Source organism: Carassius gibelio, chromosome A12, assembly GCF_023724105.1.
Source record: "Carassius gibelio isolate Cgi1373 ecotype wild population from Czech Republic chromosome A12, carGib1.2-hapl.c, whole genome shotgun sequence".
In the NCBI taxonomy this organism is placed as follows: domain Eukaryota; kingdom Metazoa; phylum Chordata; class Actinopteri; order Cypriniformes; family Cyprinidae; genus Carassius; species Carassius gibelio.
This window is the reverse complement of record NC_068382.1, coordinates 2,867,801-2,883,740: the sequence shown is the minus strand read 5'-3', so window position 1 is coordinate 2,883,740 and position 15,940 is coordinate 2,867,801. Positions and strand designations below refer to the sequence as shown.

The 15,940-nt window shown below is 37.6% G+C and overlaps 1 protein-coding gene across 6 annotated transcripts in view; it reads left to right on the top strand.

Moving 5' to 3' along the window:
* med1 (mediator complex subunit 1) overlaps window positions 1-15,940 on the top strand; it is a 138,364-nt gene that overhangs the window by 35,917 nt on the left and 86,507 nt on the right. The gene's annotated exons all lie outside the window — the stretch shown is intronic.

The window sequence follows — 15,940 nt, the reverse complement described above, 5'->3', positions numbered from 1 at the left end:
GAATGATAAAGTAAACCTCTGAAATTACATGGTAAGACTGTGAAGATTTATGAAATTAAACAGTGCCTAAATGTTATTGAATTTTTGGAAATTTGTGACCAGCCAGCAAACCAGAACAAAGCCACACAAAACCTTGAGCCAAAGCGGGGCCAGCTGGGGCTAGAAGAGTGGTTTTGAACAAACCACGTCTGGAGAGCATCAGTGCTGTGGATCATTTCAACACAAGCTTTAAAAACTTTTTAAAATAAGTTGTTCAAAACTTACTTTCAGTCAGCAGCGAGTGTTTGAAATAACTTGATCCGATGTGGAGTTTTTTTTTTAAAGTACCGGTCATACCGAGAACCAGTTAACCCAGTTCTTGATGTGCTCTGAAAGGTGCGCAGATGCGCTCTTTACATAAAAGCATTGAGACATCATAATGAGGAAACATCACAAAACACTTTAAAAGACAGACACCCAGATCAAATGAAAGAGTTCAAGCAGGTAATTTTCATTGTGTTTCCCATACATTAATTTAATTGTGGCGGCCCACCACAACATAAAATCTGACCGCCTCAAATAGATTTTTTAACATTTCAGAGGCTTTTAAAATAATTTTGAATCTAAAATATGTAAGAGAATGTACTAATGTTTTTTTTTTTTCATTACATATATCGACACAAAATCAATTACTTTTTGTCAGTTTCTAAAAAGTAAATTTTCAACATGTGTCAAAATGGTGGACAGGAAGGTCAGCAAATTATGGCCAAATTGATATTATGTTCTTGGCATGATCCAAGGAATCCAGCACCATTAGTTTCATTACAATATGATAATGTATGCAAAAGTTATTAGCTTAAAAAAAGCTTTATAACTTTTAACCTCAAGGTGGCGCTATGCACAAACTTTTTGATTACCATCAGGACATGGAGCCGAAGATTTGAGACTTCAAATTTGTAATAGTTAATGTTGACACTGTTCTCTTATCAGTTTGCCAAATTTCACAACTTTCTCGCAGGCGGTTATATGGGCTATCTAACCCGAACCCTAACCCTAAATATAGCTGCAAGCAGCAATTACGGGGCCAAGCACTCCAGCGGCAAAATTTAGGAGTTAAGCATGGCATGGAGCATCAGACCAAATGCAACAATGAGTAATAAAAGCAATTTTAGGATGATTGTAATTGAAATGGCTGAAAAATCATAAATTCAACCTCTAGTTATATGATTTAATGGCTTATCAGTTTTGACCAACAGGTGGCACTGTAATCAAATCATCTTGGTGTGTTCTGTGTCAGGTGACAATGGCACACACAAAGTTTGTTGTCATTATGTGAAAGCTTTGCAAAGATATAGCCTCAGACTCATTTTGGCACCATATCTAAAATTTGTTACGTTGCTGTAAGAAAACGGTTTTGTCAATCGGCACAAAATATGCATAACTTTTTGTCAGCACAGTCTAAAGATGGTCTGACTCGATTTAGTTGAAAATCGGACCAACAGTTGAGGAGGAGTTAGAAAAAGTATGTTTTTAACAAATCAAAATGGCGGACAGGGAGTTCAGATTTCCTATTAAATGGTATATTGGTTGTCGGCACGACCCAATTAATATTTTGAGACCGGTTTCATTAAAATAGCCTAATGCAATCAAAGGTTATTAGCATTTTTGGAAATTTCATAATTAAAGGTTAATGAATGGTTTATTACTCTTGCCCAATTGGTGGCACTGTTACCAAATTGATGTGCTGTTGTGAGTGTGAAGTGACAATGGCACATATAAAGTTTGGTGTAAATATCTCAAACCTTTGCAGAGATACAGCCCTCAGATGCATTTTGGCGTCTTTCCAGCAAATTAGTTCATGCGCTATACAAAAACTGTTTCGTGTATCAACACGAAATCCAGAACTTTTTGTCAGCTTGGTCTGAAGATATTCAGAGTCAAATTTGGTGAAAAAAAAAAAAGAAAAACGATCTAGGAGTGAAAAAGTAGGTTTTAACATGAATCAAAATGGCGGACAGGAAGTTCAGTCAATTAGGGCAAAATTGGTATCGATGATTCAAGGAATCTATCAACATTTCATTGCAATATTATAATGTTTGCAAAAGTTATTCACATTTTTATAAATTGCTTTATATCTTCTGAACAAAAGGTGGCTCTGCGCCCTCAGTGCATGCTCTGAGCCATCAGTGCATGGTGTCAAAGATTCATACAGATTTTTGTAATATAATCGAAGCGTTCTTAAAATATTGCATTTTTAAATAAGAATCAATATGGCTTAAATGGAAACATTTGATATGGTTCGACTCAGCATGATGCACCCCTTCTAAAGAGACCAGTTTGTGATTTTTGGTCAGAAATTATTAGCAAAAATGGTGGGACGAATCAAGTGACGTAACATACAGCCAGTATGGTGACTCGTACCCAGAATTCGGGCTCTACATTTAACCCATCCAAAGTGCGCACACACGCACACACACAGCAGTGAAAAGACACCGTGAACAGCCATTTATGCTGCGGCGCCCGGGGAGCAGTTGGGGGTTTGGTGCCTTGCTCAAGGGCACCTAAGTCATGGTATTCCCAAGACTCGAAGCCACAACTTTAGGGTTAGGAGTCAAACTCTCTCACCACTAGACCACAACTTTCCCTTAAATTAACTTGAATTAAATTTTTTGCCAGCTTGGTTTGAAGATGATCTGAACTAATTTTGGTGAGAATCAGAAAAAAGTATGTTTTTCGAACAATAGAATATAGCAGAAAACTAAACCTTGCGATTTTTGAATTGTTTTTTTTTTTTTCTTTCTTTCTGTGCCTTACGGTTCAAAAGTTACTAGCATATAGAACTTTACATTTTGGACAAGTGGTGGCACTAGAGAGTTGGAGTTAGGGACTCAAATTTGCTATGGTGACTTCTCTCACTGTCCTCTATCAATGTGCCAAATTTCACAACTTTCCTGCAAGCTGTTCTATGGGATGCTGTAGACTTTGCGGCGGAAGAAAAAGGAAGAATTAATAAGAATACTAATGGATCCAATAGTTGCCTAAGCACCTCCGGCGCTTGGCCCCTAATAATAACAATTACGGAAACAATAGGTGCCTATGCACCTTCGGTGCTTGGACCCTAATTTACTGTCACGTAGGCCAAGATTAAGAGACTGTCACATAGGCTTATGACTATGATGACAAACATTTTGACATTTCAATAGGCTTTTGAATCAAGTTTGCCTATAGGCTATTAGTGTTATAGTTTCATTAAAATAGTTGTGGTCTTCTTAACAACTTTCATAATGGAGCTATGAAGACAATTAAATTATTCATACTTATATCAGGGTTTTTTCTGGCTCAAAATAAGGCGGAGGCGGTGCCATCCTGATCGTGTACACAATGTACCCACCCTTCAACTGGCTGAAACAAATCTTTTACACACAACGTATTTTAGCTGCTATAATAATTATATGATTACATAAAATGACAATTATAAAGTTAAATGTTACAAAAACAACCCTGTTTGAGCATGGAATTAAATAAAACATACCACATAACTACCCTTTTGTAGTATAGGTAATCATATAATATTAGGTTGTTAACATTTCATGAAATTGAAAATGTTTATCCACTTTTTTTATAGTCTCCTGGTCCACATCGCTTGGATCCAATATATGTTTATCCACTTGATGTGTATTTCTAGAGAACAAAATATTTTCTAACAACCTTATGTTAATTCTTCTGATACATTGCAATTGCAGCAGGGTAACTGGTGCATTAGAGCTAACATTAGCACCAAGCTAAGACTTTTTTTCTATTCAATTCAAATTTATTTGTATAGCACTTTTACAATACAAATCGTTACAAAGCAACTTTACAGAAAATTATGTTTCTACAATATTTAGTAGTAGCTTATGGTGGTGACTGTCAGTTTGTGCATGTTTGACAGGATTTTTAGAACAAAATTAATATGACGTAGTCAGCCAGATGATGAACATTATTAATATTGTTAATTAATAATTATTATATGATGCAGTCACACTTGTAGCAATATTTGTTAATTCTGTTTGTTGATTCCGGGTTAGCATCATCTGAGGTCCTCTGAGGGTCAGCATCATCTCTTCTCAGGTGTTCTGGATCCAGACTGAAGGTGGCAAAACATAGAAACAAAATAGAGACATCATTAGCATAGCTGCTGATCCAACAAAGTAAAATTAGTTTAACCCAAGCTAATGAATAAAAATGCACATTTGATCAGATGCAACTACACCCACAATTTAAGAGATACATTATTTGAATGCTTGGCGAAAGAGATGTGTTTTTAATCTAGATTTAAACCGAGAGAGTGTGTCTGAACCCAGAACATTATCAGGAAGGCTATTCCAGAGTTTGGGAGCCAAATGTGAGAAAGCTCTACCTCCTTTAGTGGACTTTTCTATCTTAGGAACTACCAAAAGTCCAGTATTTTGTGACCATAGGGAGCGTGATGGATTGTAACGTGGTAGAAGGCTAGTTAGGTACGCAGGAGCTAAACCTTTTAGGGCCCTATAGGTAAGTAATGATAATTTGTAACTGATACAGAACTTAATAGGTAGCCAGTGCAGAGACTGTAAAATTGGGGTAATATGATCATATTTTCTTGATCTCGTAAGGACTCTAGCTGCTGCATTTTGGACTACCTGTAGCTTGTTTATTGACGAAGCAGGACAACCACCTAGAAGTGCATTATAATAGTCCAGTCTACAGGTCATAAATGCATGAACTAGCTTTTCTGCATCAGAAACAGTTAACATTTTTCGCAGCTTGGCAGTGTTTCTAAGAAGGAAGATTGCAGATTTTGTAACATTTTGAAATATTTTCAAAAGACAAATTGCTGTCTAATATAACACCCAGATTTCTGAAAAGAAATCAGGAAGTAACAGAACATCTGTCTAGTTGCATATTGTAATCTACAAGATTCTGTGTAGTGTCTTTTGGTCCAATAATTAATATCTCTCTCTTATCCGAATTTAATTGGAGAAAATTATATGTTATTTATTTGGAAAGTTTAATCTGGTCTCGTTGAGATATATAGCTGAGTATCATCAGCATAACAGTGGAAGCTAATTCCGTATTTTCTAATAATATTACCAAGGGGCAACATGTATATTGAAAATAGAAGGGGACTTAGGATGGATCCTTGTGGCACTCCATATTTTACTGTTGATAAATGAGATGACTCCCCATTTAAGTAAACAAAATGGTAGCGATCGGACAGGTAAGATCTAAACCAACTTAGAGCCTGCCCTTGAATACCTGTATCGTTTTGTAATCGATCTATGAGTTCGCCACCATATATTTGTAATATATTTCTTCTGCAATGTATTTAAGTTAAAACTGACTTTTATTTTGACAGGTTTCCATGAATACCTTTATATTTCTGTGTGTATATCATATGATGCTAGTTTTAATAAAATGAAATGGTAAAATACTCATGAAGAGACTCTCAGAGCAGTTCTGGACATGTTGTTTGTGTATTTATCTCCTCATTTAGTGAGACGACAGTTCAATGCTTGCCAGGTTTTCACAACATAACCTTCCCAATTGCTACTCAAAACTAGCCCAAAACTAGACCAGTCGAATTTCAAGGGGGGGGCACTGTTGGGGGTAAAATACATGTTTTTGGCGGGGTTCGCCTGGTAAAATTTGCACTCCAGGGACTAAATATCATGTTATCAGGATCGACTTGGCAACAATGCAGATGCTGAAATCACCACGAGCGCTGTGCATGTTTCAGTGTGTATAGTAAACAAAACTGCTAATAATAATTATAACGAATAACTAATAATTCATTTGTTTCTAAACATTTGTTACAAAACTGTACTGTCACGTGACTGTAGCGGCACAAAATTTGGGGGAGGCGGCTGCCTCATAATTCTTTGTTTACCCTGTATATACATGGTGCTTTTAAATTTTAATCGTTAATCAATTGATGTGCATTAGATGATGAATTGAATAGTCACATCTTGTAGGTTGTTATTTAATCATGATAAAAGAATGAATGAAGAATTATGAGAGGTTACGCTATTACACATACATTTCTAACATGTAAATTATTGAAAACAAATATTTATATTTCCCCAAGCTGTTTAGCTGTAGTACAGTATCCATAAGCATAATCATGAAGCATATAGTGCTTAAAGGGATAGTTCACCCAAAAATTAAAATTATGTCATTAATAACTCACCCTCATGTCGTTCCAAACCAGTATGAACTCCATTTATCCTCGGAACACAGTTTAAGATATTTTAGATTTAGTTAGAGAGCTTTCAGTCCCTCCATTGAAACTGTGTGTACAGTATGCTGTCCATTTCCAGAAAGGTAAGAAAAACATCATCAAAGTAGTCCATGTGACATCAGAGGGTCAGTTAGAATTTTTTGAAGCATCGAAAATACATTTTGGTCCAAAAATAGCAAAAACTAAGACTTTATTCAGCATTGTCTTCTCTTCCGTGTATGTTGTAAGACAGTTCAAAACAAAGCAGTGTAACGAAAACAGGTCAATTTAGCTCAAAGGGAATCATTTAATAATTTAAAGGGAATTTGAACAGAATCACTGTTTCACGGCTGATCACTGAGACGCCCTGCGATTCACTGAACAAGCCATTTAACATCAAATCTGCGCTGGATATTAATATCCAAAGTATAGTGAAAACACTATCAATTAGCACAGTAACAAGATCGGCAGTTTAAGACATTAAATTGTAAGCACAAAACACAAGATACTTCTCTTTTCAATATGAATAAGGCTTTATTAGATAAATCTTAAGACATATAAACTAATCTAAAACAAACGCACGCACACACACATTCACACAAGTTGCAGGAAGATCGAAAGTTAGGGAAAGATGAGTTTAAGAGAATGGAAATATGGAATCCCAAGTTTACAGCAATACGTTAAATTGCATAGACATGAACAACCATCAATCATGTAATTTATGCTCGCATTGAGTTCCTCAATGGGGTTAAAATTATATTAGATACACCAGCACAAATGTTTGAGGGTACATTGCCTTGGTTTCCTGTGAAAGGGAGTCCCGTTGAAAGGGGTATCCCGGGGTCGCTTATTGGCTGGAAGTTCAGTAGTCGCTGAAGTGACGTCTTGGGAAGCCTGTGGTTGTTGGGCGTTGGCTGAAGGTGCAGAGTCGTGTGCGCTGGTTGAAGTTGAACGGGCACCCGAGGTCAGGCGTCGGAGACTCGACGTTACAAAACTTAACTCAGAACACGAAACTCTCAAACGGAAAAGAAAACAAATAAAGTTTGACGAGACAAGGTTGTGTTCCTTCTCATCGTGGCTAAGTAGCAGCAGGCTTGCAGGCCGAAGCACGCTGGAACCGCGCTCAAAGAACAGTGATAACTAAACAGCATGGCTAATAGCAGAAACACAGCTAGAGACTAAAAGTAAAGATTTTATGGTGTCCTAAGTATTTAAACTGGCCTGTTGGCCACACCTCAAATGTTGTCTTGACCAATCAGATATTGTCTTGGCTCGGGGGTATCATAAATCATATGTTTATCTTACCAAGCATGTGGTCCAAATTTTCCCGCTCTTGCAGGGTCTAATTTTGGACATGATTCCTATAACCGAATATGATAGATTTGACCAATAATTGATTGTCAGGACAATATAAAGCAAGCAAATTCGATTATATCAATACTAGACATGACTATGTATCCTATAGTTATCAAAAGACATACACAATAAGAGATTATACATGATAGTCAAATGTGTGGGTTACATATAAATGAATATGGAGTTAAGCGATGGAATGATATTCATTTAGAAGTCATTTTGGAGTTCATTTTGGTCCATATATATGTACAAAAGACAGTTTCTTTAACATTCTCTGACATAGGGATGTTCTGTGAAGACAGAGGTTTAAAGTCCTTCCCCCTTAGGAATTTCAGTCTGGTTCTGCTGGGTGGCGGAAGTCAATGGAACTTGTGCAGTACTCTCATGGGTTTTCATGTGATGTCCAGCGTTGCATTTCAATTACGAACAACAAATTTGACAATCTCTTCTGCAAATTAAAATTGTCAATAATTGTTCTAGTGGTGTTAATGTTGAAAGCTAGTGTGTGTAGGGCTGGGTACCGAACTTCGATGCCTTGATGGCAATTATTGACAATTTTAATTCTCATAACATAAATAACGTTTCGACCAAAATCGAAACGTTATTTATCTTTCGGTGCCAAATTTCGGTTCCAAAAGCCAAGCAGCCGTGTTTTTATTTTTTTATTGTATTTTTTTTTGCCAAGCGGCTGTGTCTGTGTGAGCTTGTAGTATACGTGCATGTAAAGACCTCAATTCGCCATGATTGGCTGTCCACCACCACATAAGGTGACAGACAGGGAGGATTTCTGAAGATACTCGCAGTCACACATAACACAACTGTAGTTGTTTTTTCTCAAAACGTTTCCGTTTTACAATGCCAAAGAGGTCTAAAGTGTGGCTACACTTTATAAATGTGGATGCCAAATCAGCAAACTGCAACATAGGCGATAAGAGTATTGCTACCAAAGCCAGTGTTAATGAAGCATTTGTTTGGATGAGGGCTTTGCCCTCCCCTCCCTGTTTAGTTTGGTCAATTCCATTGCGTATCTTGAAACATGCCCCCTTTCACGTCTTCTAAAAAACAGAGAGAGAGAGAGACAGATTTATCCGGAACAGCGAATTTCTCTAAGCAGCAGGCCACTGTATACGTTCACCTAAAACAAAACCGACTGTGTTTACGAGGATACTTGCAGAGACAATTATTTTGATTATAATTGTGTGTGTATGTGTTCATTCAGAAGTTACAATACGCGAAAGATGAATTAATTCTCTGTATGCACATTGTCTGAAATGCTGCTCTCAGCGTGTGCTTTGATTGAGTGCGCACAAGCTCCAAACGTGCGCGAGTTGTTTAAAACTTTTGAATCTGCAGTGGGGCTAACGATTTTGTGAGCCCTGCCCCTCAGATCTATCCAGTTTGTGAAACACTGATTTCCACACTGGTTTCGTTAAACAAAATAAATTATTATTTTAAAAGATTGACTCAAAAGAATCACCGGTTCACTAATCGGATCATGAACTTGTATTATCGAGCCAAAGATTATCTATTATTGAACATCTCGAATGAATAAAGATTTCAAGTTCATCTCTAAAGCACATAAAGCTATCGGTTGAGTTTATAAACTTCTATTTCATGAATGATTCGTATGGATCTGCTAACTGAATGCAAAGTGTGAGTTTTAGAAGAATGTTTGCGTCTTAATGAACATGAACAGCTGCTTTTTTTTTTTTTTTTTGTTTTTTTTTCAACGGAGGATCAGTTGCCCTATTGGTTAAAATCCCCAAACTGTTTACTTAAATATTAAATTAATACATGACATCAAAACAGGGGCGTTTGCATGGGCTGCTGTGGGCCAGAAAGTCCAGGGCAACTTTTTGGTCCCAGTCCGGCCCTGAATGGCGCACCCCTATCCAAAAAGCACAACTTGTTAATAATGTTTTCCTGAGTGTGAAGTGTTACCAGAATTTGTTTTAATTAAGGTGAAAAATAAAAGTTTTGTGTTTAATGTATTTGTGTTGATGTTGAAATGGATTTTAAAACATATGGTTTCGAAAAAAGTATCGTTAGGAACCGGTATCGAAACTGAGGTATCGAAATTGGCACCGGATCTAAAGATTTTGAACAATACCCAGTCCTAGTTGTGTGAACAAGTTGGTTGGTTGGTTATCTTCCTTGGGACTTGTGGCACAGAATGTTTTATGACTTCCTGAGGAATTCGGCTCGTGTTCCAACACAGCTTTGATAGACTCTTTAATTTGTCTGGTTCGACTCATTTCTGTTACAGCAGTTTGTCATATCCGGTTCGTGAACGAATCATTCGATGTAACCGGATCTTTTTGAAACAGTTCACCAAATCGAACTGAATCATTTTAAATGGTTCGCGTCTCCAATACGCATTAATCCACAATTGACTTAAGCTGTTAACTTGTTTAATGTGGCTGACACTCCCTCTGAGTTCAAACAAACCAATATTCCGGAGTAATTCATGTACTCAAACAGTACACTGACTGAACTGCTCACTGTTTTGAATCAGTCATTCGAAACCAGTGAGCTCCCGCGCATCTGCGCCCGTCACCCACAGAGATGTAGAATTTGCAGGAGTAATATTTAAATAGTATTTTGTGGTTTAATTTTCACAGACACTAGTATATATTCGGCTACTGTCTGGAGCCCTACGCTTTGACTAACACGGAAGCGACTGAACACAGCTGCGGGTACCGAATATACAGAGACATACTGCTAACCACTGATCTATAATATAGAAGCGGCTTCACTGTTTGTAGGCAGTTTAGAACGTGATGAGAGATCCAGTCATCTATAGATCAGTGCTGCTAATGCGTCTTAATTTCTTCTTCGCTGCTCTAAACGGGTTGCTTTTGGCAATGCAGCACAACTTCCTTTGTTTCCAATGCATTTTGAGCAGTGAAGAAGAACCATGCAGCGGTTAGGCAAAGCAAGCAGTCATAACTAGGGGCCATTCACATATCGCGTCTTTTGCGCGCTCAAGTTCGTTATTTCCAATGTAGGCGCGCGGTATGTGCGCTCATAATGGAAGTAGGGCTGGGCGATATGGCTGAAAAAAAGAAATCTCTGATTTTTTTCACACCAAACCCGATTTGATTTTCGTTATGCAGTTTAATCTAAATTTCCCCTTTGAGCATAAGTGTAACAGGAAACAAGCCTCAAAACATGCTTGTAAACGAGATGGCAGGCACTGCCATTGTAAACAGTGAAAATGTAGCTTATCAGTTTTCTGATAACTTCAAACTTACAGTGACACAATGCACCTTCAAAATAAATTAAAATATAAATAAATAAAATTGTGTGTCCCTCTTTGATAAAACACTTTTGGTTAAATGTAACAAAAATGACAAAATTAGATCTATTACAAAAATACTTGTCACAGTGGTATTCATAAAGTGCAAACAAAACTTTAAACAGTTTTCCTGAATCCCTGAAATTGTAAACAAAATGAAACATCTGCATCCATTACTTTAGTTTCAACATTCTTCTTTTATGCATTTTTAGCCAGGAAGACAAGCCTGTCTACTGCCTCTGGCTTGAGGCATGCCAGGTTACATGTAACAATGCCCCCTCCCACAAATGTAGCAACGCCTTTTTACAAACCCCAATGGCACGATCGATTAGTGGGTCCTTCACACCATTCTCTGTACAATAAATAAAGAAAACAATTTTAAGTGTCACTATTAGTCAGTGTCAAAACAAGTCTTTTTCACATTTCCACATGTTATTAATAGGGCTGGGCAATATTTCACATGACATTGTTAGGCGCATCTCGTCAGTAAAGCCGGTTCCTTGATTAGTAGTAAATCGCCATCACCTGCTTTCAGATGGAGCGGCATCCACTACAAAGAGCCGTAGTTAACTGACAAGCTGAGCCATATCGCATTAATATCGCAGGCGATACGTCTGCAATATTAATGTGATATGACTCATGACTGAAAGCAGGTGATGGCGATTTACTACTAATCAAGGAACCGGCTTTACTGATGAGATGCGCCTAACAATGCCATATAATATATATATAGCCCAGCCGCACACTAAGGGCACACACACACACACACATACCATTATGATCAATCATGCATGTGCATTTTGTGGAAATATGTATTCATTTCATTAAATTGCATTAATTACAACATTCATTAATTGGGCTGTTGAATGCATAGACATTAGACTCTTACCTATCGCGTTGTACAGTTTATGTCCAAAGCACTGGAGGTTGGGCCACTCATTGTCTCTCAGAGCTTTTATTATGTTGGTGCCGCTGTCTGTTGTCATACAGACGAATCGGTCTTCGTCAAGATTCCAGGAGGTCAGAGCATCTTTCACCTTTATGGTCATTGGGGAAGTAAGCTGTCTGAAGGCAGACGCTTCGCAGAGTCCAGTTTTCAATAAAATGCACAGTCAAACTTGTATAGGGCTGCATTGTTCGACTCGACCACAGGTCTGTTGTTGCGGAGTAAAACGACACCCCCTCCAGCTCTCTAGTGATCTTTTCATGAGTACTGTTGTACAGGTGAGGCAAGGCAACTTCAGCAAAATACTTCCGGCTTGGTAGCACATACCTGGGGTCGAGAACTTTAATCATGTCAATAAACCCTGGCTTTTCCACAGTGTATATCGGCACCATATCTTTTGCTATATATTTCGCCACTGAATCCGTGATTGCTTTCCACCGGGGCCCTTTCTTGTCATAGGGGTTACAATTCGAAAATCTTTATAAGATTGTAGTTTGTTTTTTTGCAGGTGTGTGTGAACTGCGGTCTTGTTCTCTTCTTTGAGAGGCACACACCTCCCACTCGGCTGCATGCCTCTGTTTAAGATTCTTGAATAAATTTGTTGTGCTGCTACCTTTGGTAGCAACGGCTTTTAAACACTTTGCAATGTGGCGTTATTTGTTCTGTGTCTGACACTAAAAAAGCAAACCAATTCCAAACAACGGATGAAACGGTGCCTTTCTTTGGAACGAGCTCTGCACTGTTAACTGCCATGTTGTCTGTGTGCGGCTGTAAGGAAAGTGGGGGGAGGGCTAGCCCACTCTGAACTACGGAAGCCTAAGGGGAGAGCCGGTGGTGGAAGTTAAAGAGAAAACCGATTTTCATTAAAAACAAATCGCCCTTAACGTCTAATTCGAGTTAATCGATTTATCGTCCAGCCCTAAATGGAAGCGACGCGGTCGCGACTCACACGCGGTCCGCACCGCATTGTCAAAAACATTTCAACTTTTCAGAATGCCGCAAGCGCACTGTGGGTCATGTGACAAGAACTAACCAATCAGCTTCATCCTTTCTCCTAACAAGTTGAAAGCACAGCCAAGATGAAGGAACAGCTGATCATAGTTGTATATGGATTGCCATTTTGAAATAAATTTAGTAGCAGAGCTACTGCAAGTGATTTTTAGAGCTGCAAATCCATTTATCATTTGCTGAAATTACTCTGTCTTCATGGAGAGAGCACATCATGGTTGCTTAGCAAAGGCAGACGCCTCAGGGGCGCAACTGTCCGAGCACTTTGGGAAGGAGGAGATAGCGGCGTGCCTAGCATTTTCCATGCGTGGTTTTATATATTTATATATTTACAATACTTAAATATAATTAATGTTATTTTATTGCTTTTGTATTAGTTGTCTGAAGAGTAAAAAAAAATTGGTCGGTCTTAACGCAAATTTACAATTGGCAAGTCGGTCGGATTAAAAGCAAAAAAAAAAATTGAGTCGGTCCTAATTTGACAGGGTCGGTTGGGTTGCGGCAATAAGAATATTTTTAAGGATGGCCCTATCTTTTCACTCTTTCTGCAATGACTGATTGCACGTAAACACACACTGCACATCGGCATGGATATCACATGCACATCGAGCAAACGTCGGGCACATAATTCAGTGAAAATGACAAGCAGCAGCTTCTAATTCGTTGTTAACATTAAAGTATACAGATACGCATTTGGAAGATAAAAGATCTGTTGTAAAATATTGTAGAATACATGATTGAGGTTTGCTTCAGCTTGGGTACTGGTATTTTTTTGGCTAATTAATACACTTAATTCTCTGTTGCACTTTAATGTTTCTTTTTGCAAACACGAGCAGGCATTTTAAATTTTGAACAACAAAACAAAGAATAATGAACTGGTATACATCAATTTTTCAAATAACTTAAACAACTGAATAAAGTTAAATATTCACAATAAATTAAGTTGTGTAGAATACTTTATGATCACGCATGATCTCACAAATGCAGTGCTAGTGCAGTAAATTATTTACAAAGCATCAAATAATGATTCACTTTACTCACATGCTCGTGTGTACATAGATTTTTCAATGTCTGTATTACCATATCAAATATTTGTCTAATAGCTTATTATTTATATTTTGTGGATGTTTTCTCACAATCACAACATTAAAGGCAGTTAATAATTTATCAGACACTAATTATTATTTTTTTTAAATGTAACGTACTGTAATAACCTATAAGCATATTTAACAATAGGTTGAAGACGAATAATTGCAAAGTGTTTAAAGGGGGGGTGAAATGCTATTTCATGCATACTGAGTTTTTTACACTGTTAAAGAGTTGGATTCCCATTCTAAACATGGACAAAGTTTCAAAAATTAAGTTGTACGTTGGGGTTTGTCACAAGTTTCGGAAAGTTTTTTTAGAGTATGGCTCTGTGTGACGTCAGATGGAGCGGAATTTCCTTATATGGGTCCTAAGGGCACTTCTGCCGGAAGAGCGCGCGCCCCCATATAGCAGAGCACTGAGAGCACAACAGACATTCACTGATCAGAGCGAGAGCGTCGCGAAATTTCACAAAAGTGTGTTTTTGGTTGCCAGGGCAAGACAACCCTGCACAGATTACCAAAAAAAAAAAAAAAACAGTATTAAGGGACCAGTGGATGGAGTTTATTTTTACAGAGCATCAACGGAGTTGTGCAAGTGTTTTTTTTTGTTCCCTGCATTTCGAAGATGCTTTTACAAACAAGGCCCAGTTTGACGCCGGATTTGCACATTGTTTATTTCTTAAGGATAATGCAGTCCCAACGAAAAAGGGTCACAATCGTGTGTTGGAACCGCATGCGGTGAGTAAAACTGCTTCAAATATCTCTGTGTTGTTAACTTAGCTATCGGCGTAAGCACGATCAAGTAAACAACATGCAATGTTGTCATCAAACTGCACTTTCCACATGTACAGCTTAAAAAAAAAAAAAAAAAAAAGACGACAAAGTGGAACTTAGTCATTTTCCAAAACCGCTAAGCAAATATATACAGTTTCAGTACATACCACATAGAGATATCGTTGCTGATGCTGCTCTTGTTAAATTTCAGCCTCTGGATCGGATTCTGGATCATAAATATATGCTGAATCTGACTGTTAGCCATGGTTTGTTTTGGATGTTTTTTTCCTCATGGTAATGTCACAGCTTCCAAACGCTCTCAACGCAAAAGCTTACTCGCGCTCGTGATTCTTTAGCTCCGCCCATTTTTTGTGTTGGTCAAAAAATGTGCCATATGCAAAATTTTTAAATCTGCAAGTGTATTTTTATGACAGCAGTGGCCTAAATGTAAAGTTACTGTTGTAATGGTGTTTGTTTTTTGCTAAATGTAGAAAATAAAGAGAGAGATATTGTATATCGCAATTCAGCCAGAAAATGCCAAGATATGATATCGACTTATGGACGCATATGGCAATATAGATTTATTTCACATGGTAATCCCTCCTTTTGAAGTATGATCTGATTTATTTGAGTACCAGAGAGCCTCTGTAGAAGTATTTTTCAATCGGCAGTGACAAATGTTTAATGTATTTGAGATGTGCTGTTTTTCTCATTTTGAATTTTGCATTTCACAGGTTTATTTTCCATCTGTAAATGTTAGAAAGTCTTGGATATATTTTCATTTTGCTGTCAGTAGTGAGAGTCTTTCATACATGCAGAATCGACACGATACATGTAAACAATGTACTTTCTCATATTTTCCTGTCAAAATAATGGAGTTCCTATTTTTTTTTTTTTTTTCCAGCTTTTAAGAACTGTCGGGTTTTCCGGTAATGGGCGGAGCTATGTGCAAACGGCAATCTCATTGGCTGGTGCTCACCTATTATTGTACCTGTTTTGATTTCAGCAAATCAGTTCAAACGAACGCACACAACCTGATTAATATTCATGAGTCCAGTAGCTCGCTAATCCTTAGTGCGTTTTATAATGTGCTTATTAGTAGAATTCATATTATTATCATCTCATATGTATTATCGGTAGTTTTTGTCATTTAAAAAAATATATACAGTATATTGTATGTATGTGTACGCCTGAAAATAAATATGCTGTGAGTCCAAACCCCTTCATGTTAGAAGAAAGCCATCGTGTTTACA